Raw genomic sequence first — 22,302 nt, 5'->3', positions numbered from 1 at the left:
TCCAGGAAATTCACTATCCTGTCCTTTAGCATCGCTTCCATTACTTTTCCAATAATCGAAGTGAGGCTTACCGGCCTGTAGTTTCCAGCTTCTTCCCTATCACCACTTTTGTGAAGAGGGACCACCTCTGCCATTCTCCAATCGCACGGAACCTCTCCCATCTCCAAGGATTTATTAAACAAATCTTTAAGAGGACCAGCCAGAACCTCTCTGAGCTCCCTCAATATCCTGGGGTGGATCCCGTCCGGTCCCATGGCTTTGTCCACCTTTAGGTTTCCTAGTTGTTCATACACACTCTCTTCCGTGAACGGTGCTAAATCCACTCCACTCTCACATGTACTTTTGTCAGTCCATCTCGGTCCTTCTCCAGGATTTTCTTCTGTGAAAACAGAACAAAAGAATCTATTTAGCAAATTTGCCTTTTCTTCATCATTTTCTACATAGCGGTTCGCAGCATCTTTCAGTCTCACAATTCCCTTTTTAGTCATTTTCCTTTCACTAATATACCTGAAGAAATTTTTGTCACCCCTCTTTACCTTTCTAGCCATTTGTTCTTCCGCACGCGCTTTCGCCAGATGTATCTCTCTCTTGGCTTCCTTCACTTTCATCCGGTATTCCTCTCCAGACAAGAGAAGTGATCTAAAAAGATTAGAAGAATGGTCTAATGTTTGCAAATTAAAATTTAATGGAAAGAAGTGTAGAGTGATGCAATTTAATGCAAAGAAGTGTAGAATGATGCACAGGGGGTGTTGAAACCCCAAATAGCTGTATTTGCTAGGGGGTGAGAGGCTGATAAGCATAGACTGGGAGAGGGACCTTGGGATGGTAGTGTCAGAGGACAAACAATATGGCATATCCATTAGAAGGAAGGAGGTGTTAATGCCACTGTACAAGTCCTTGGTAAAGCCTCATTTGAAGCATTGTGGGGTTTTTTTTGTTACATTTGTACCCCGCGCTTTCCCACTCATGGCAGGCTCAATGCGGCTTACATATTGTATACAGGTACTTATTTGTACCTGGGGCAATGGAGGGTTAAGTGACTTGCCCAGAGTCACAATTTTGGAGGCTGTATCTTGCTAAGGACATCAAAAGATTAGGAGGTTCAGAGGAAGATGACAAAAATGATATGGAGCTTGTGCCAAAAGACATATGAGAAGTGACATGAAGACCTGAATATGTATTCCTAGAGGAGAGGAGGCAATAGGAGAGACATAACAGAGATATTAACATACTTAAAAGGTCATCTTTTTCAGAGACAGGGAAGTGGTAGAACTAGAGGTCATGAATTGAAGTTGCAATTAGCCACCTATCCCCCCTTCAATCTGTCCAAAACTTCGCCGCACGTCTTATCTACCGCGTGAACCGATACTCTCATATCACTCCTCTCCTCAAGTCGCTTCACTGGCTCCCTATCCGCTTCCGTATACAGTTCAAGCTTCTCCTACTGACCTTCAAGTGCACTCAATTTGCAGCCCCCCATTACCTCCCTACCCTCCTCTCCCCGTATGTTCCCACCCGTAACCTCCGCTCTCAGGACAAATCACTCCTTTCTGTACCCTTCTCCACCACCGCTAACTCCAGACTCCGCCCCTTCTGCCTCGCATCACCTTATGCCTGGAACAGACTTCCTGAGCCCATACGCCATGCGCCCTCCCTGCCCATTTTCAAGTCCTTACTCAAGGCCCACCTCTTCTCCCTTGCTTTTGGCGCCTAACCACCTTCCCATTCCTGATACCTACACTGACTACATAGTTTTTACCTTTAGATTGTAAGCTCTCTTGAGCAGGGACTGTCCTTCCCCATGTTTAAACTTGTACAGCGCTGCGTAACCCTAGCAGCGCTACAGAAATGCTAAGTAGTAGTAGTAGTAGTAGTAGTAGACTTAGTTTTATGAATGGAAAACTGCATCAAATGAATCTGATTTCTTTGACTGGGTGTCCAAAGAACTGGATGGAGGACATGAACTAGATATGGTCTACTTGATTTTAACAAAGCTGTTGATATAGTGCTTCATAAGTAAATAAACTTCTTAGGAGGCTCATGAATAAACTGAGCAAGCTGAAGTTAGGACCCAAGGTAGTAGAACTGGATTAGAAACTGGATGACTGACAGGCAACAGAGAATGATGTTAAATGGAATTCACTAGGTGAATGCCTCAAGGATTGGTCCTGGTATGAATTCTATTCGATGTCCATGTGAGCAATATTGTCAAAGGGTTAGAAGGAAAGTTTGCATTCTTGCAGATGGCATGAAGATTTGAAAAAGAGTGGACACCCTGGAGGGAGTGGACAACACAAGAATTGATCTACAAAAATTAGAAACATGAGCCAAAGCTTGGCAGTTAAGCTTTAATGGGAAGAATTGTAGATTTGCAGTTTTGAGTGAAGGAATCCGATGGAGCTGTATGTGATAGGAAGAGAGAAGCTGATGTTCATGGACCAGGAGATGGACCGCAGGGTGACAATGTCAGAGAGACATAACCAGCAGGAACCATTATGCAATACCATAATGTATTCTTATCTGCCATGTATGTATGTACCTCAATGCAATGTCTTTTGTAATTCTGATACCCGGAAATGGCAACCGCCATTACTGCAAATGTAAGCCACATTGAGCCTGCAAATTGGTGGGAAAATGTGGGATACAAATGCTACAAATAAATAAATAAATAAATAATGCCCTTATATAAGTTGTTGTTGAGAAGACTCCACTAAGGATTCAAAAAGGCTTGAAGCAGTTCAGAGGAAAGCAATAAAAATGGTGTGCCAGAAGACAAATGAGCAGAAGACCCCACAGCAATGTCACATTGATGTGTCACCAAAAGGGTGGGAGGTGTGTCACAAAAAAATCTGGCATAGAGAGCAACCCTGTGCTTTCCTTAACAGCCATCTGTGTCTGGAAGATGGGGAGACCAGAGATCCGGAGAATCAGGTTCTTGAAATCCCCATAAATGGTCACTATTTCAGCTTCTTTACTATCCTACTACTAATCATTTCTATAGCGCTACTAGATATACACAGTTGGGATTGGAAATGTTGCAGGCACTGCCATCCATAGGTTCCCTTTGACACATAGTTTGACATAGTTTCGGAGTTGGAGGTAACATTCTCAACTGGTTTAGAGGCTTCCTGACCACAAGATCATACCAAGTGATATCCAACTCAGCTACATCAGCCCCATGAAAACCGGAATGTGGAGTCCCTCAAGGATCTCCCCTCTTGCCGACTCTCTTCAACCTAATGATGACACCCTTGGCCAGACTACTATCCAACCAAAACCTCAATCCATACATATACGCAGATGACGTCACGATCTACATCCCGTTCAAACATGATTTAAAGGAAATCACCAATAACATCAACCAAAGCTTCCAAATCATGCATTCATGGGCAGATGCATTTCAACTGAAACTTAATGCAGAAAAAACAATACTTTCTTCACAACATAACACAAGCAAATTCACCACCATAACCACACCAAACTTCTCCCTTCCTGTTTCAGACACCTTGAAAATTCTTGGAGTAACCATTGATTGAAATCTTACACTTGAAAGTCATGTGAAGAATACAACTAAGAAAATGTTCCATTCGTTGTGGAAACTTAAAAGAGAAAGACCTTTCTTCCCAAGGAACATCTTTTGCAATCTGGTACAGTCAATGGTGCTGAGTCACCTAGATTACTGCAATGCACTATACGCTGGTTGTAAAGAACAAATCATCAAAAACTTCAAACAGCCCAGAACACTGCAGCCAGACTTATATTTGGAAAAACAAAATACGAAAGTGCAAAACCCCTAAGAGAAAAGTTACACTGGCTTCCACTTAAAGAACGTATCACGTTCAAGGTTTGCACTCTAGTTCATAAAATTGTTCACGGAGATGCCCCGGCCTACATGCTAGACCTGGTTGACTTGCCACCCAGAAACGCTAAAAGATCATCTCGCACATTCCTTAATCTTCACTTCCCCAGCTGTAAAGGTCTAAAATACAGACTAACACATGCGTCCAGCTTTTCCTACATGAGTATGCAGCTGTGGAATGCACTGCTGCTTAACCTAAAAACAATTTACGAACTAATTAACTTTCGTAAATCTCTGAAGACCTATCTCTTCAACAAGGCTTACCACAATGATCAATAATTGTAAATGTAACACATCACCGCTTTACCTTATATTCTGAACTAATTTCTGCCTATATCTGTACGCCTAATTCTATTATGTCATCCATGTTTTCTATGCAACACCAATTGTTATCTTCTACTCTGGAATGGCGAATGCCATAACGGAACATTGTAAGCCACATTGGGATACAAATGCAACAAATAAATAAATAAATATTTGCAGGGTTTTGGCATTTCACATAGCTGGCAGTGAAGGGATTTTGAGTTGCTGTCACTGAGGTGACACCCGAATTTGGATACATATTTGTTTTGTATAAGAAGCTCTGTGCACTGTACAGACTCCAGAATGGGCAAAGGTTTTCTTCATTACTACTACTACTACTACTATTTAGCATTTCTATAGCGCTACAAGGCATACGCAGCGCTGCACAAACATAGAAGAAAGACAGTCCCTGCTCAAAGAGCTTACAATCTAATAGACAAAAAATAAATAAAGCAAGCAAATCAAATCAATTAATGTGAACGGGAAGGAAGAGAGAAGGGTAGGTGGAGGCGAGTGGTTGCAAGTGGTTACGAGTCAAAAGCAATGTTAAAGAGGTGGGCATGTTCAGTAAGGGCTCCTTTTACAAAGCTACCATTAGCAGCATGTTGAATGTGAAAAAGCCCACGGGAATAGTGCAGCATTAATCGATAGCACAGATTTGTAACAGGAGAACTAAATTCAGTGTGAACCCTTCAACTACATTGAAAAACTGTATGCAACATATCAGTCCCAGATTTTCTCTGATAAAAACTTCTTTGAAAATTTAATGACATGAATTTTAGCAACAGTTGATAAAACAAAAAAATTCTGTTCAAGAATATTTTGTTTCCCTTACATCAGTTTTAGCAAGAATTAAATATTTAGGATTGTTTTTTTGTTCAGCTGCTGCAGCCCTGGGTTCACCCCATGGTCTGCAGGGGATTTGTACTCTTTCAGCCCTGGAGTTCAAGTAGGACTTGATGAACCTGTGCTGAAAAGCTGAAGCCAGTGGGACCACCCTAATTACCAACCTCCATCCTCCTCTCAGTGGTGCAATCCAAATATTTATGCTGACTGCAGTCACCCTCATTTCTGAGTAACTGTGACCAGCAGAATATTTCTGTGGGCAGAGTTGGGTTTTGAGATGGGATACAGCTGCCCCATATTAGGTTAACCACTGGTATTTTCCAAAAGTCCCGAAGGCCCTTTGTCAGCAAAGATGGTAGTGCCACACGTCAGTTGAGGGGAATGAGAAGATCCTGGAGGCCTGAGGTTACCAAAATCTGTAATTTAATTATAGCAGGAAAATGGTACACAAGATCCTCCAGTACATGGCCTAAGGGTACTTGTTTTTATTCCTGTTTAGAAAGGGCAGGTCCTCCTAACCTGAATCTGAGACCACACTGGGGAAGGAACATTGCTACAGTGCCTTCTCTTGTTTTCTCATCTCTTTGGTTGGTCTGGTGAATGTTTGCAAATTGTACCTACTTTCCTTCCCTTCCCTTGAGCTCTTTCTTTCCAAAGATACTTTAAGTAGAGGAGTGTGGTAGCCGTGTTAGTCCACTCTTAAGGTTATCAATAGAAATCAAACAAAATAAAACATGGAAAAGAAAATAAGATGATACCTTTTTTATTGGACATAACTTAATACATTTCTTGATTAGCTTTCGAAGGTTGCCCTTCTTCATCAGATACTTTGAAAGTAAGAGCTTTCTTCTCATGCAGCGTTCTTAATTTCATGGCAAAATAAAAGAATGATGTTATTCAATCAGTTCCTGCACGTTTCAGGCTGTATTGCCAGAGCAACAGGGGGTGAGGAGGGGAGAGGGCAGAGCAGAAAAAGAATTTCTGGCTTTCATCAATAAAATGGATTTATAGTTATCTGAACTTCAAGCCCTGCAAAGAGAACAGGTATAAGCAAGAATCCATCCAGGGAGAAGAACAGAGGAGTTGAACCAGGCTTGCAGAAGAGAGAGCTTTCGTGCCACCTTGACTTTCCAGCTCAATCCGTGCCACTCCCTCTCTTCCCATGTGATTTTCACACCCCTGGCTGTTACCTGTAGAGTGTACAATAAAATAACAGGAAAGGATTAAACACAGTTAACCACCACCACAACAAAGGTTTCTCCACATCTTGAGCAGAACCTAGAAAAGCAGAAGAAACCAGCAGAATTGTGTATCACACATTATTACAGGAAGTGTCAGGAGCACCTTGCAGCCTTCTGGTGAGTTCAATCAAGGACTTTTCAGACCTGCACAGCGACTTCACTCCTTGTACCTACATTGTACAGTCTCCGATATTTGGGGTGTATTAATGTGTTACGTCCTTCACACTGTCTCCTGTGAGTGACATAGAGGCTTATTTTCAAAGCACTTAGCCTCCCAAAGTTCCATAGAAACCTATGGAACTTAGCCTCCCAAAGTGCTTTGAAAATATGCCTCTTAATCTCCCAAATTCTATATAGCATGACCGAAATTGCATGCACAGATCCTATAAGTGCATTCACTCTGCAGCTCCTCAGTACCTCTCCACTCTCATCTCTCCCTACATTCCTCCCCGGGAACTCCATTCACTGAGTAAATCTCTCTTATCTGCACCCTTCTCCTCCACTGCTAACTCTAGACTCCGTTCCTTTTATCTTGCTGCACCATATGCCTGGAATAGACTTTGTGTCATCAGCAAATTTAATTACCTCGCTAGTTACTCCCATCTCTAAATCATTTATATATTTATAAATGATTTAGAGATGGGAGTAACTAACGAGGTAATTAAATTTGCTGATGACACAAAGTTATTCAAAGTCGTTAACTCGCGACAGGATTGTGAAAAATTACAGAAGGACCTTACGAGACTGGGAGACTGGGCAGCTAGATGGCAGATGACGTTTAATGTGAGTAAGTGCAAGGTGATGCATGTGGGAAAAAAGAACCCGAATTACAGCTACGTCATGCAAGGTTCTATGTTAGGAGTTACGGACCAAGAAAGGGATCTGGGTGTCGTCGTCGATAATACACTGAAACCTTCTGCTCAGTGTGCTGCTGCGGCTCGGAAAGCGAATAGAATGTTGGGTATTATTAGGAAAGGTATGGAAAACAAGTGTGAGGATGTCAAAATGTCGTTATATCGCTCCATGGTGCGACCGCACCTTGAGTATTGTGTTCAATTCTGGTCGCCGCATCTCAAGAAAGATATAGTAGAATTGGAAAAGGTGCAGCGAAGGGCGACTAAAATGATAGCGGGGATGGGACGACTTCCCTATGAAGAAAGACTAAGGAGGCTAGGGCTTTTCAGCTTGGAGAAGAGACGGCTGAGGGGAGACATGATAGAGGTATATAAAATAATGAGTGGAGTGGAACAGGTGGATGTGAATCATCTGTTCACACTTTCCAAAAATACTAGGACTAGGGGGCATGCGATGAAACTACAGTGTAGTAAATTTAAAACAAATCAGAGAAAATGTTTCTTCACCCAACGCATAATTAAACTCTGGAATTCATTGCCGGAGAACGTGGTAAAGGCGGTTAGCTTGGCAGAGTTTAAAAAGGGGTTAGACGGTTTCCTAAAGGACAAGTCCATAAACCACTACTAAATGGACTTGGGAAAAATCCACAATTCCAGGAATAACATGTATAGAATGTTTGTACATTTGGGAAGCTTGCCAGGTGCCCTTGACCTGGATTGGCCGCTGACGTGGACAGGATGCTGGGCTCGATGGACCCTTGGTCTTTTCCCAGTGTGGCATTACTTATGTACTTATAATTGCACTCAGGACCTAAAAAAGTAAAATAGAGTACCCCTCCATCAACACATTCGTCTCATATAGTTCTAGCATATATAAATATCATAACTTATGGCTCACATTCTTCAGCCGCCTCGTCAACTCATAGCCCCTTGTGATCATGGTGGCGTCTTATATGCAGTCCCACGTCATTCATATCCGGTTTCTGGTTTCTGGCTCTGCCAACATCCTATCGGAAGGTGCCTCACATAAAACACCCCCAATGGATATATGTGTTGAGACCCTTTGGTTCCAGAGTATCTAAGTGGTAAATCCAAAAGGTCTCCTGCTGTAATAATTTTCTGTTCTGATCTCCTCCCCTAGTGGTTAAAGGGACATGATCGATCACCATGCATTTAAGGGTATCTGCTAGATGGTTATTCTGGATGGTGCTCCTATGTTCTGCGCTGTGATCCGGGACTGATGCTCGGTCATTCTAGCATTCAGCGATCTGCTTGTCTTCCCTATAAATACTTTGTCACACGGACAAATGATGTAATACACAATATATGAGGTGCGGCAGGTAGTATGATGTCTCAGCTGATACGTCCTATCGTTGTGTTTAAAACTATTAGCCTCTATAGTGCAGACACACGTTTTACAATTAGACCTACTGCATTTCCCGTGCCCAACTATGGCGGCCGCGGAACATAGGAGCACCATTGGGAGGAGTGGTGGGGGAGACCAGAGAGGGAATTGGGGTCACAGGTGGAGGGTGCAGCTGGACACCAGAAATATTTATTTTTTTGGGGGGGGGGATTGCGTAAACAGGGGCAGTGTGTTGAGAGATCATGGGAGGGGGTTGTCAGAGGTCTGGGGGTAAGTTGGGGGGGGCCATTAGCTTTTCTTCACAGTGCAGAAGGAAAAGCTAACTCTTCTATGCTGCCTCAAACCTTGGCAGTAAAATTCTCATGTTCTGCTTGTATTAGTAATATCATTTTTAATACATTTTTTAATGTTGTTTCCATGTTTTATAAATCAGTACACACATCTTTTTAGGGTATTTGATTTGTGTCTGTTATAATTATAATTATTTTTGAGATTATGCTTTTATTCATTTTTATTAATGCTTTGAGTTAATATAATTTATTGTATATCATTTTAGGGACTCCTGAGGCTGGCCTGAACGGCCGAAACACGACTCGTGTCGAGTCCAGTTTTTTAAGAATAAACTCTTGCTGTGAACTTTGTTTCTGAGTCCAGTAGAAGTTTGTTTGGCGTCATCCATTTTGTCACCTTTGCTGTGTTCTTGTCTTGGTTTTTCCATTGCGGAGGTCTGCTTTCTTCTGTGTTTGCCGTCCTGCTTGCTTTAAAATCATCTGTACATTTCTCTGCATCGGGATGGAATAGCTAATTGCCTGATTTTAATATGCTGTGTGCCAATGTCCACTACGTAAGCCAACTCCCTTGCTGAACCCGTTTCTGCCCCACACGGCTGGTAATGTGCATGGCATACCTCGTATTAACTGTGCACTTTTGCCAATGGTAGCTCACTGCATCAGCTCCTTAGATTGTGTGAAAATAACGCCTGTGCCTGATTGTAGCTCACCTTGAGCTATTTCTGAAGAAGGTTGGAGCTAAATCCAGGTCTCTCACAAATTCAAACAGTTTTGTATCCATCAGTTTCTAGAAGTGAGGAATATATTGGCCAGACATCCTGAACTGCCTTTCTGTACAGTCTGTGGATGTCGCTGGGGGAGCAGAATGTCAGAATGATTCTTCCTCTCTTCAGGGATAAAACAGGAAAAGCTTCAGCTGCTGTACATTAGGACAAGAGCTGTCAGAGGCCAACATTACGCACAATTGGTAAGCCATGAAAACCACTTGTGGTGGCCAACAACAGTGACATCATCCATGGCAATGTGGAGCAAAATCAGCCACATCCTGCTAGTTACTAGTATGACTAAGGTTGAGACTCAAGACCACAGCTAGAACTGACAGAGGGGAATTTGACAGGTAGAAGTGACTAGAAAGAAAGACCTGTCAGTCACCTCTGGCAACTGTGCAGGATCATCCTCCATTTTCATCTTTACTGGTCCAGCACTTGTGATCTTCCTGGACAGAAGCAAAACCAACTTGTACATACAAAATAGTTAAATCCCTCTGACAAGCTCAGCAAAGGTCTAAGGAGTGAGCTTCGTTTGGAAAGTACATAGGAATCAGCTCTGTGGGTGCTAAGCACCCCAATATTGAGGAAGCTTCTTTATTTCTGCCAGGGAGGGGTCATTGTATTGTGTTTGACGCCTATGTGGAACATCAGAATTGTATCACTCAAAGGTATGCAAACGCGTTGTGTAATTTCTGAAAGGTAAAAAAACATTGAGTGAGGATCTGATGGACTGTGGAGAAGGGGAAAAATAAAAAGGTGGGAAAATAAGCCAGGCTATCCAAAGAATGGAACCAAATAATCTTTACTTAAAAAACAAAATTTAATAATCTTCAAACAAATAATAATATAACAATAACATATTAAAATTGACTCGACACAACGTTGTGTTTCGGCCGAATGGCCTACATCAGGAGTCTTATCTATCAAATTGAAATTAAATATAACACATCAAGGGAATCTCAAAATGCAGATAAAAGATTCCAAAGATCTACAGATGAGATCTTGAAAATGGTCCCAGCCAGCTTCCTTGCTTTGCACACAGTTCACCACCAGTCCAAAGGGCTCAGCCAGTACTTCTCATGGGGATCTTCCTGCTTCAGATACCAGCTCTCTTCTGCAGCGGAGAAGGGGAACATGACTGAAGTAGCTTAAACATAGCTTTTAGGAATGAGGTAGAAATCTCTGCTGCTGCTCTTTCTCCTGGGGGAGAACTTAATTCAAGCACAGCAGACTATGAGTTCACAGCTTTCTCTCTACCAGTTACCTTTATACAGCAGGAATCCTGCTCTTTTATCTTATTCAATCTTTCCTTCATGTCCTTATCAGACCAGTCCAGACCATTGGGATAGCTATGTCTATTGACCAGTGGATGGAGATAGAAAAAGAAAAAGAAAGAAGTTCCTTTTGAGTCGCCCTTTAAGGATATTGTGCAGCCACAAGAAGGTCAGTATTTTCTGTTTCCAAGCTGATAGTGAATGACCCTGCTCTTATTCGGCTCCTGCACCAGCTAATGTCTGGGTGTCACTACAGTGTGTGTGTGTGGGGGGGGGGGGGGGTGGGGGTGGGGAGGAGTTCAAGCTGTTAGCCTGCCTTGGATTTAAGCCTCAGGGCATATCTGATGCTGGGTGACATTCTGCAGCCCCTCAGTACCTGTCCACTCTTACCCTACACTCCTCCCCGGGGAACTTCATTCATTGGGTTATTCTCTCTTATACATAGTAACATAGTAAGTGACGGCAGATAAAGACCTAAATGGTCCGTCCAGTCTGCCCAACAGACATTCATTATCAATTCATGATTAAATCAACAATGAACATGATATTATATACTTGACCAAGGTCTTTCTTTGGTGTCTGTAGGACATAGACCATAGAAGTCCACCCAGCTCTGTCCTTATGTTTCAACTACTGGAGTTGCCGTCAAAGCCCACTCCAGCCTATCCAAATCAGTCTTGTCATTTGTGGGACACAGACCGTAAAAGTCTGCCCTGCATGGAACTCACATTCCAAATTACTGACGTTTCAGTCAAACTCTCTCCAGCCTATCCTAAACCGGATTGCTATATTAGGGGTCAGACTCCACAAGAAAGTCCAGCACCAGCCTTAGTTGATACAGTTAGAGTTGCCATCTAAGCTCCACTTGACATGCAAATACATATTGAATCCTTTAAGTTTGGTTTTTTATATCATTCATTTTGCATCCTTCTCCTCCAGTGCCAACTCCAGACTCCATTCCTTGTATCTTCCTGCATCATATGTCTGGAATAGACTTCCTGAATCAGTACATAGAGATCTAGCTCTGGCCGTCTTCAAACCTAGTGTCACGTCTGTGGCCGTGACCACCCTCAGACTTATCTTATTTCTGGGGGTCAGCTCTGTGCTGGCTTCTGTCTGTTTCTGTGTTAGTTTTGTCTCTATCTCTGTGTGCTGATTCTCTGCTTGCTGCCTGTTTCTGACTATTGCCTGAACCCGGATATTCTCTGCTTGCTGCCCATCTCTGACTACGGCCTGAACTCGGATATTCTCTGTTTGCTGCCTGTCTCTGACTACAGCCTGAACCCGGATATTCTCTGCCTTCTGCCTGTCTCTGCCTAGCTAGTGTGTATATCCTGAATCCTGTCTCTGCCTAGCCTTTGTGTATGTCCCATCTTGTCCCCTTGGTCTGTCTTGTGTTTCTGGCTTAGTGGATGCATGCAGCTTTCAGTCCAAGTCTAGTATTTTGCCTAGTCTCCCTCGTGTACCCTGGATCCAGGGTGGGTCCTCTGGATCTGCCGGCCACCCGCACTCCGGAGCTCAACTCCGGAGGAACGGTGGTCAAGCGCAGGTGAAGTTGTTCTTGTTCTGCCTGTTCTAGTTGCCTGCCTCAGTACTACTCCAGTCCCGAGTTCCAGTCCTGCTCTTCTGTGTTTCCAGTTCCAGGGTGGTCTTGCCTGCCACTGCCACTCCTTGGCAGTGGCCCAAGGGCTCACATATTCCGGTTCTGCCTTGAGAACCCGACACCTAGGCTAAAAGCCCACCTTTTAACTCCTAACCCCTATTCACTTCTTCAGTACCCATGTCTGTTTTATCATTCACACCTTAAGTAATTCCCTTATCTCTTATTTGTCCTGTTTCTCTGTCTTGATTAGATTGTAAGCATGGACTGTCTCTTACATGTTCAATGTACAGTGCTGCGTACATCTAGTAGCACTATAGAAATGATAGGTAGTAGTAGTAGTAGTAGTAGTCTTTGGGATTCCAGAATCTTGCTACTCTTTAGGATTCTGGAATCTTATATTCTTTGGGATTCCGGAATCTTGCTACTATTTGGGATTCTGGAATCTTATATTCTTTGGGATTCCGGAATCTTGCTACTCTTTAGGATTCTGGAATCTTGTTACCCTTTGTCCTTATCCCTTATTTGTCCTGTTTGTCTGGCCTGATTAGATTGTAAGCTCTGTTGAGCAGGGGCTGTGTCTTCATGTTCAGGTGTACAGCATTGCATAAGTCTAGTAGCGCTTTAGAAATAATAATAATAAGTAGTAGTACCCCCAACCCCACTCCTTCTCAGTGCTCCAGATAATAAAATACCTTTCTGTGAGTCAGACATCTTATGACAAGGATTGTTCTTCAATATAAATGTCTAAAATAAATAAATAAATACATACATATTTTACCCTTATTCTGTAAGACAAGAGTTTTTGGTCATAAGTACATAAGTAATGCCACACTGGGAAAAGACCAAGGGTCCATCGAGCCCAGAATCCTGTCCACAACAGCAGCTAATCCAGGCCAAGGGCACCTGGCAAGCTTCCCAAACGTACAAACATTCTATACATGTTATTCCTGGAATTGTGGATTTTTCCCAAGTCCATTTAGTAGTGGTTTATGGACTTGTCCTTTAGGAAACCGTCTAACCCCTTTTTAAACTCTGTGAAGCTAACCGCCTTCACCACGTTCTCCGGCAACAAATTCCAGAGTTTAATTATGCGTTGGGTGAAGAAATATTTTCTCTGATTTGTTTTAAAATTACTACCCTGTAGTTTCATCGTATGCCCCCTAGTTCTAGTATTTTTGGAAAGCGTGAACAGATGCTTCACATCCACCTGTTCCATTCCACTCATTATTTTATATACCTCTATCATGTCTCTCCTCAGCCGTCTCTTCTCCATGGGGTAAGTAGTGCCTTTTCAGTTGTACTCTACGGTAGTTTCTTCCATTACCATTTTGGTGTTGGCTCCAGCGCTGGTGAGTGTTATGATCAGGAAGAGCCTTGGTTTAAGTTGCTCTTATTATTTGTATTCCTATGGGCCCTTACTGCCTTTCCCAGGAGACTCGGCACTTTGGCAAGCCCTTTGCTACCCCCCCCCCCCCCCCCCCCGGTTGTCTGAATTAGTTTGTCAGAGCGGTTTCACTTCTCAACGGTGGCTCATACTGTTATGCTGCCTTCACTGACTCTCTGCTTATTCAGAATGGATACTGCAATCATGTAGCGACCATTACTGGCTGTTCTTAGGTCAGTCCTCCGGGTATACAATGCCCACTTGAAAAAAAAGTTAAAAAGGACTATATTGTCCACAGACTCTTAAAATCCCCTAATCCATCAAGGGACTTGTATTCTATTTATCAGCACATGATCTGTTGGAAGTCATTAGAATTCCCTCAGCTGAGGCCCTATCTGATTTATCAGTAAAGTCGATATTTTATTAGTCTCTCTTCCTCCTTCACTCCCACCCTTTTCCCCTGCATCTTCACCGTCACTTCCCTCTTGCTCTGGTTCCGCTACCTGGCCATCTTTTCACACTCAAACTTTATTTTCTTTAAGAAAGACTATCAGGCTTATTTTCAAAAGAGAAGGGCACCCATCTTTCGCCACAAATAGCAAGATGGGTGTCCTTTTCCCAGGGTCGCCTAAATCGGCATAATCGAAAGACGATTTTGGGCATCCTCAACTTCTTTCCATTGCAGGGACGGCCAAAGTTCATGGGGGCGTGTCGGAAGCATAGCGAAGGCGGGACTGGGGCGTGCTTAACACATGGGCATCCTCGGCCAATAATGGAAAAAATAAGGGCGTCCCTGATGAGAACTTGGCCAACTTTACTTGGTCCATTTTTTCTTGCGACCAAGCCTCAAAAAGTTGCCCGAACTGACCAGATGACCACTGAAGGGAATCAGGGATGACCTCCCCTTACTCCCCCAGTGGTCACTAACCCCCTCCCACCCTAAAAAAAAAACTTTAAAAATATTTTTTGCTAGCCTCTATGCCAGCCTCAAATGTCATACCCAGGTCCCTGACAGCAGTATGCAGGTCCCTGGAGCAGTTTTAGTGGGAACAGTGCACTTCAGGCAGGCGGACCCAGGCCCACCCCCCCTATCTGTTACACTTGTGGTGGTAAATGTGAGCCCTTCAAAACCCAATGTACCCACATGTAGGTGCCCTCCTTCACCCATAAGGGCTATGGTAGTGGTGTACAGTTGTGGGGATTGGGTTTTGGGGGGCTCAGCACACAAGGTAAGGGAGCTATGCACCTGGGAGCTTTTTCTGAAGTCCACTGCAATGCCCCCTAGGGTGCCCAGTTGGTGTCCTGGCATGTCGGGGAGACCAGTGCACTACGAATGCTGACTTGGATTTGGTCGTTTCTGAGATGGGCGACTTCGGTTTCCATTATCGCTGGAAAGCGGGGATGATAATCTCTAAGGATGACCATCTCTAAGGTTGACCTAAATGTTGAGATTTGGCCGTCCATCTTGTTTCAATAATACAGGTTTCCCCGCCCCTTCGCCGGGACGTCCTGCGAGGACGTTCTCAGGAAAACTTGGGCGCCTCGTTCTATCATGCCCCTCCACATCAACCATGAAAGCCATCTACTGTGCTCGTGATCCTATCCCATTAACTATCCTAAAACTACTTGCCCTGGGTTTACTTCCTACACTCGTATCTGTCATTTAGACAATCTCTTGATCTCTGGAAAAATGGATTAGTTTGCCCCCATCCTGAAGAAGCACAACTTAGACCACACTACTCCCAGCCAGTATCATCCAATATCAAATATCAAAGTTTTAGAAAAAGTGGCATTCCATCAGCTCACTTCTTATAGAGATAAAATCTTTGCATTGCATCCCAGACAATCAGGATTCAGACCTTACCACAGTATGGAAACTGTGATGACCGCTCCCCTTAGTGAAATCCACAGTTACCTAGACTAACATAAAATTGTTCTGGCTATTTCTCTTGATCTTAGTGCAGTTTTTGACCTCCTTAACCTGACACACAGCTGCCTGCCTACATGCTTGATCTAGAAGTCAGTGTAGGGAGGGGTAGGGGGCAGGAGGAAAGAGAGACAAGCTGTGAGTGACTAAATCTGTCTTTCCCCCTCCCTCAGTGCCCTGCTGCCCAGACTGCCTGCCTGATCTGACATAGATCAGGCATACAGCAAACAGGACTGGGGGTGAGGGGGGGGGGGGGGAGACAGAATCAGTCACTCACAGCCTGTGTGACTGCATCTCTCTTCCATCCTGCTCCCTTCCTTCACAGACTGTGGGCTTCCTTTTTTTAAAATCATGCAATTAAATATTTTAATCATGTGACTAGAGATTTTAATCAAAATGCAGTCCTAAAATATATTAGGGATTGTCAAATTGCAGCTGGGACATATGATGGACGTCTATAACCTCATGAGTGTGGTGCAACAGATAAGTAGGGAACAGTTTTAGCACTGAGAGATTTCATGAAACTAATACGCAACACATTTAAAACAAACCGGAGAAAGTTGTTTTTTTTTACTCAATGTACTATTAAGCTGAGGGATTTGTTGCCAGAGAATGTGGTTATGGTAGTTGGGATAGCTGGGTTTAAAAAGGATTTAGACAAGGAAACCTCCATAAAGAACTATTACTTGTGTAGGCCTGAGACAGCCCCACCCCTACCTCTGGATGCAGGTAACGTTGGAGCTTCTCTGATGGACCTTTGGTCTAACCAAGCATGGCACATTTTTTATGTTTAAACAGCGTCTAAAAAGAGAAAAATAAAACAAACTTGTGTAGAAACCAAGAAAAGAAGTTAAAATGTGAAGGGTCCCAAAAACATATTTATGAGACTGACAGGTCACAAAATACTCTTGCAGGGAAATTTCAAACATTCCGGTCACAGCAATAAGAACTGTTTATGCTTCTTCTGAGTGTCTCTAGATATATCTAGGAATATCAACACCCTAGGTGCCCATAAAGAGATGTGAAAGATACAACTTCTTCCGAAACAACATCACTATTCAGGTCTCTTTATTAACTGCCTGTTACAGCTCTCTTTCTCTGCTCATATCCAGCAGACAGCTAAGACCTGTCGCTTCTTCCTCTATAATATTAGCAAAATTCGCCCATTCCTCTCTGAACAGACCACCCGAACCCTCGTCCACTCGCTCGCTACCTCTCGTCTTGACTATTGCAACCTTCTCCTCGCTGGCCTCCCGCTTAGCCACCTATCCCCCCTTCAATCTGTCCAAAATTCCGCCGCACGTCTTATCTACCGCGTGAACCGATACTCTCATATCACCCCTCTCCTCAAGTCGCTTCACTGGCTCCCGATCCGCTACCGTATACAGTTCAAGCTTCTCCTATTGACCTTCAAGTGCACTCAATCTGCAGCCCCTCATTACCTCTCTTCCCTCCTCTCCCCGTATGTTCCCACCCGTAACCTCCACTCTCAGAACAAATCACTCCTATCTGTACCCTTCTCCACCACCGCTAACTCCAGACTCCACCCCTTCTGCCTCGCATCACCTTATGCCTGGAACCGACTTCCCGAGCCCATACGCCATGCGCCCTCCCTGCCCATTTTCAAGTCCTTACTCAAAGCCCATCTCTTCTCCCTTGCTTTTGGTGCCTAACCACCTTCCCCATTCATGATACCTACACTGACTACATAGTTTGTTACCTTTAGATTGTAAGCTCTCTTGAGCAGGGACTGTCCTTCCCCATGTTTAAACTTGTACAGCGCTGCGTAACCCTAGTAGCGCTTTAGAAATGCTAAGTAGTAGTAGTAGTACAGCTCAGGTTACATTCATGTTCTCCTGTTACATTTATAAGATCTATTTAGGGGTTGCTCCAGTTTATGTAACAAATTTACTGCTTGTTTTGTTAACCAAATTGTCTTCTTGATTGAACAATCGGTTATCTGTTGTCTTCCCTTCTTTTAGGGATATTCATTAAGAAATCCTCTTCAAACGTTCTTTCATATATCAAGCTGTAGCAAATCTGGAATACTGTACCTTTAATCGTTAAACTAGCTTCATATTCGTTATTCTGTAAATATCTGAAAACCTTTCTTTTTCAGAAGCATCTGGAATAGTAGGATGAGTTAGATAGAAAGATTTATTAGACAGTTCATTTTTTTGCCATTAATTTTGTTTTCTTTATTAGGTGTTTTGCCATAAATCACTTTGAACTAATTTCCATTGAGACAGACCGAGTTATATATATATTGGGATTATGAAACACATCTTAATCTCTATCAGCACTTGTCAAAAGCATCACCACCAGAGCAGCTTCTCCTCTATGTCTTCTGTTTCCAGAGAGTCAATTATAAAGGCACCATTTTCTATTTGCCCTCCTCTCTTCTGGGTCACCAGAGATATACAATCACTGGAAGTCTAGTCAATGATAATTTCAAATTTTCCACAAGATATTTCCTAAGGGGATCTTTTACCAAGCTGCAGAAGTGTTTTTATAGCTCACGGTAGAAATCAGCTCATTATATTCCTGTGGGAGTCTTAATGTTTACTGTCACTTGATATGTACCATGAGCTAAAAACGCTACCTACCGTGGCTTAGTAAAAGATCTCCTAAATAAATCTTTACCTGATGTGTTATTCTCTACACTATATAAGAGGTTTCTGGTTTGCAGAGCCCTGTTGCTGTCAATCAATCTAAGATCAGACATAAGAACTGCCACACTGGGTCAGATTAAAGGTTCACGAAGGCCACTATCCTGTTTCTAACAGTGAGCAATCCAGGTCACAAGGACATGGCAGGATCCCATAAAGCAGATTCCATACTTATCTTCTGTTTCAGCTCATAGCAGTCTGCATGTCAGAACAGGAAGCTCCCTGCCTGAGACTGAAACCAGTAACCCTCTTTCACTAGAGGTTCACACACAAGATCCAAGAGGCAGAAATGTTTGCTGGAAAAACACTATCTGTAGAGTTTCCAGTTTAGCCAGTGTGAGCACAGCTGAGCTCTGCGTTGGCCTTTTGTCTGCATTCCTGAGTCTTTAGCAGCCTCTGAAGAATGAAGCATATTTACTGGAAGACTGATGCCTGAGGAAGGGCGTTTACACACTCAGAAATGAACACAGTTTTCAGTTTTTTGAATTTCTGTGACTGTGCAGAAGTTCTGTTGTGTCTGGGACTGGAGAGGGACTGATGTTGGTTGGCAGAAGTCGATACGGTGGAAATTACACCATTTATAGAGGAGAGTGTTTGGATGAGAATGGAAAAAGGCAAGGGGCCAGATGAGATGCATCCAAGCATTTTAAGAAAGCAAGTTCAAAATGTTTTCAGGTTGATAACCTGGCATATAATCAGCACTGGCTCCTTTATGGCCAGTTTTCAAAAGAACTGACCTGACTCCACATTTACCTAGATAAAAATGAGGGCTGTAAAATACTCCTCCCCCTTCCCAGCATGTTTTTTTTTAACCTGTACTGACAAGAGCCAGCTGACAACACATGGCACTTTTATTTTGAAATCCTCGTGCATCACTGGTGATGTGGACTTTGCACAACACTCAGCACAGGTGCAGAGTCGGTACTGCTTTGCTGGCCAGTTGTGAATTGAAAATATGGTTACAGGTCCCCAGGTGCAAAGTACCTGCAGACTTATAAAAACCCAAAGGGAACTGTAGAACCCAGGCATTCACATTTCCACATGCATAAATGTAACTTAAAGGGTCATGTTTCACCATCCATTTTTGCTTTGAGGTTGGGAGGTTGTGGGAAATGCTGTTTTGTTCTTTTGTCCCGTTTTATTGCATTCTGAGTGCTAGTTTTGTACTGTTTATAGTTTGCCTTTGCATTGAGATTGTGCATTTGTGTGGTTGTTGAATAATACTTTCATTTATACAGGTATGTACAACATTTAGATGTGGAAATGCTAGTATGGTCTCTAAGCACGATGTCTGTCTGAAACATGTTCCTACCAGCCACCTTCTCAGGACCCAATTCTAAGTACCGAGTTCTAGAGTTACCACCTTAGCACTAGGTTCTATATATCACGCTGATAAAAATACACCTAGGCATATTTATTTATTTATTGCATTTGTATCCCACATTTTCCCACCTATTTGCAGGCTCAATGTGGCTTACATAGTTTTGTTAACATTGTCATTACAGGATAACAGATACATTTAGTATTGAACAGAGATTAAGTAAGGGAAGAAAGAGGAAGGAAGGGAATGATTAGGGTAATTATAGTAGGTGGCTTTCTTAACTGAGTGGGTTGTAAGGTGGATTAGTGTGGCTATCGGTTCTCATTGTATGCCTTGTTGAAGAGATATGTCTTCAAAGATTTGCGAAAGATAGTTGTTTCATCGATTATTCTCAGGTCTGTAAGCAATGCATTCCATAATTGTGTGCTTATGTATGAGAAGGTAGTATCATGCATCTGCTTGTATTTTAGTCCTTTACAGCTGGGGAAGTGTAGGTTGAGAAATTTGCGGGATGATCTTGTGGCGTTTCTTGGAGGTAGGTCCACAAGGTTTAGCATGTAGATTGGGGCATCTGCGTGAATGATTTTGTGTACAATCGTGCAGATCTTGAACGTAATTGTAATACATGGGATTGAAGGTCAGCTGGGGATGGAATGAGTGGAATGTTTTGGCTGTAATTATGTGTTGATATTCTCTGTTATGGGAAACAGGGAAACAGGCTAGTTGTTTAAGGGATGCCAGCACCTCTGGGAAAGGCACCTTCACCTCTAGGAAAGGCACCTTCAACCTGTGCAGGTCTGGGAGAGTTATTCTCTGTTATGGGAAACAGGCTGGTTGTTTAAGGGATGCCAGCTTGTGCAAGTCTGGGAAAGGCACCTCTGTTTCACACTATAAAAGAGGGTGGAGCACTGACCTTCTTTAGAAGCTTGCCTGAACGTAAGGGACGCCTTGTTCAGTGATGTCCCTGCAATCTCTGAGGAAGAGCTAGTGCTTCCCTGGTGGTCTTCCCAGATGCTGACTGAATTGCGGGTGCTGTAAGTATCTTGGTGTATGTGTTCACATATGTATCACCAATAAAAGCGATATACCGCATATTGTGTCTGGTGGCTTTTGTGTTGTCATAAGCACAGCGCCCCCTAGTGTTACAATTTGGCGTAGTCGGCAGGATATCGCATTGTTGATACGGTGATTACATTTGTGAATATATACTTGTTTTTTGTTTTATTGTTTTGTGAATATGTTGAAGAAAGGGAAGAAGAGCAAATCTCATCAGGAGGCTGTGCAGGCACAGCTTCCACAGCTGTTTGCAATTCCTGGATGGGATAAATACCCATATCAGGCATTGGCAACAGAATGGGCGACAGATACGGGGTTGAGTGAGAATTGGGAGGTATGTTTAGGAGAGGGAACGTGTGAGGATGTGTTGAAATGTTTACAAAATGCCCCTGTGGTTAAAGGGAAAGAGTTAAGAACAGTGGGTCGGAGAGGGTGGATTTTGTTGTCGGCATATCGCCTGATGCACCAGCAGAATCTGGTATTACAACAGAAGCTGTTGGAATCACAGGCTGAGATTCTGACATTGAAAAGCGACTTGGTAATGTCACAGTGTCAGGGCAAATTGATGATGGATAAGTGTACGGGGTACCAGCAAATTGCTGAGCGGGCGGCGGTGCGAGTAGCGCAGTATAAGTATCGGAAAAGGAGAGGGCGTGTGAGTAAGGTAAAGGTTGCAAAGGTGATGGCTACTGCCACACAGAATCCTAACGGATGGGATCCTGAGACGTGGGATGGGGATATCTGGTCTTCCACACCCGAGAGTGAGTCAGGGGGTGAGGAAAGTGCTGCTCCGGAAATGAAGCCGATAATTCGGCGACGAGCACAGTTGGGTGGGGCAGCACCAGTGCGCATGGATTTAGCAGAAGACTATACACAACAAGAAATTCTCAATATCATGCAGCAATTCCAGCAGCGTCCAAATGAATCCCTTATTGCTTGGTGTGTAAGGCTGCATGATACTGGGGCAATGGGGATAATGATGGACAATGAGGACTGTTTGAAATTTATACCTTTATCTCGAGATGCTATAATTCAAAGTGCATTTCGGGAACATAGTTTAGCAATGCCTGATGGGAATGGGTCAGAGGCTACTACTCTGATTGAGTTAGTGGGAACAGGGTGTCGTAGAAAGTACCCTTTAGAATCAGATTGGCCTGGGGATGACAAGCCTTGGTATACTTTGAAAGATTGTATCCAGCGATTAAAGGAAGAGGCAATGAAAGTGTGTATTGTCACAGGACAGATGGATACACTTACCCAAGTGCCTATGTCAGCGGCAATTAGAAACAAAGTAATTAAAGGGTCTCCTCCAATGTATAAACAAGTTATTTTGACTCTGTTGATGAATGAAACAGATAACCCGTTGGAGGGCATTATGGATAAAATCGAGCAATTAGGAGATTTGGGGGATTGGAGTCTGAAGCTGACAGATAGGAAAAATAATGAGGGGCAGAGAATTGGGGAAGGGCCAAAGGGGCAAGGTTCAGAGGTAGAGCGAGTATCTCGTAAAGATATGTTTGCCGCTCTACTACAAGCGGG

This window comes from Microcaecilia unicolor, chromosome 12, assembly GCF_901765095.1.
Source record: "Microcaecilia unicolor chromosome 12, aMicUni1.1, whole genome shotgun sequence".
NCBI classification, from domain to species: Eukaryota; Metazoa; Chordata; class Amphibia; order Gymnophiona; family Siphonopidae; genus Microcaecilia; species Microcaecilia unicolor.
This window is presented reverse-complemented; position numbering follows the sequence as displayed.